General features: G+C 42.1%; 1 pseudogene; it reads left to right on the top strand.

Moving 5' to 3' along the window:
• The first annotated feature begins 252 nt into the window (after positions 1-252).
• Positions 253-1,149, top strand: LOC117547717 (annotated as a pseudogene).
• The last annotated feature ends 413 nt before the right edge of the window (positions 1,150-1,562 follow it).

Genomic DNA, 1,562 nt, shown 5'->3' on the forward strand with positions numbered 1-1,562 from the left:
TCTGACAAGGGACGTGTCTCTATTCTTGTTTTGCTCGATCTCAGTGCTGCATTTGATACTATCGACCATGATATCTTATTGCAAAGACTAGAGCACTTAGTTGGCATACAGGGAACTGCTTTAGACTGGTTTAGGTCCTATCTATCTGAACGCTCTCAGTTTGTACGTGTCAATGATGAATCTTCCACGCAAACCAAAGTTAGCCATGGAGTGCCACAGGGCTCAGTGCTCGGACCTATTTTGTTCACATTATATATGCTTCCGTTAGGCAATATTATAAGGAATCATTCTGTAAACTTTCATTGTTATGCGGATGATACTCAACTATATTTATCAATCAAGCCTGATGAAATTAATCATCTAAATAAAATTCAAGACTGCCTTAAGGACTTAAAAACGTGGATGACCTTAAACTTTTTGATGTTAAACACGACCAAAACTGAAGTTATTGTACTTGGCCCGAAGAATCTACGAAACAAATTATCTAAGGATATACTAACTATGGATGGCATTAATTTGGCCTCCAGTGAGACTGTAAGGAATCTTGGTGTTATATTTGATCAGGATTTATCCTTTAACGCCCACATAAAATCAATTTCAAGGACCGCCTACTTCCATCTACGTAACATTGCAAAAATCAGGCATATCTTGCCTCAAAACGATGCAGAGAAACTAGTCCATGCATTTGTTACTTCAAGGCTGGATTATTGTAACTCTTTATTATCAGGGTGTACCAAGAAGTCAGTCAAGTCGCTTCAGCTGATTCAAAATGCTGCGGCTTGTGTACTAACCAGAGTTAGGAAAAGGGACCACATTACTCCTGTTCTGGCTGCCTTACACTGGCTCCCTATAGAACACAGGATAGAATTTAAAATTCTTCTTCTCGCCTACAAAGCCCTTAATGGGCAGGCGCCATCTTACCTTAAATAACTCATTATACCCTACTGTCCTACTAGGGCATTGCGTTCCAAGAATGCAGGGTTGTTGGTTGTTCCTAGAGTCTCTAAAAGTACAATGGGAGCCAGAGCCTTTTCTTATCAAGCTCCACATTTGTGGAATCAGCTTCCAGTTTGTGTTCGGGCGGCAGACACCCTATCCGTTTTTAAGAGTGCGCTTAAGACCTTCCTTTTTGATAAAGCTTATAGTTAGGGCTGATTAGATTCAGCCCCTAGTTTTGCTGATATAGGCTTAGTTTGTCGGGGGACATCTTACTTCTTCCTTCTCTCTGTCTATACCTGTGTACTCTCATGTTCCGATTAACCCAGCTTCCCCAAATGTCTTTCTTTTTGGTGTCTATATACGCCGGGATCCGGAGTCATGGATGATCCTGCGCTCCTCTGTCCTGGATCGCGAGCCCTGGATCTTGAGTCGTGGCTGTGGTCCTGGATCATAGGTCCTGGATGGATATCCTCGTGGATTCATCTTCCTATTATACACACATGCATTTCCAAACATTTGGACTACCTATGTTGCAAATGTATTATCTTTTCAATTTACACACGGCATCTATTGCACGTCTGTCCGTCCTGGGAGAGGGATCCCTCCTCTGTTGCTCTCCCTGA

Source organism: Gymnodraco acuticeps, unplaced genomic scaffold, assembly GCF_902827175.1.
Source record: "Gymnodraco acuticeps unplaced genomic scaffold, fGymAcu1.1, whole genome shotgun sequence".
NCBI classification, from domain to species: Eukaryota; Metazoa; Chordata; class Actinopteri; order Perciformes; family Bathydraconidae; genus Gymnodraco; species Gymnodraco acuticeps.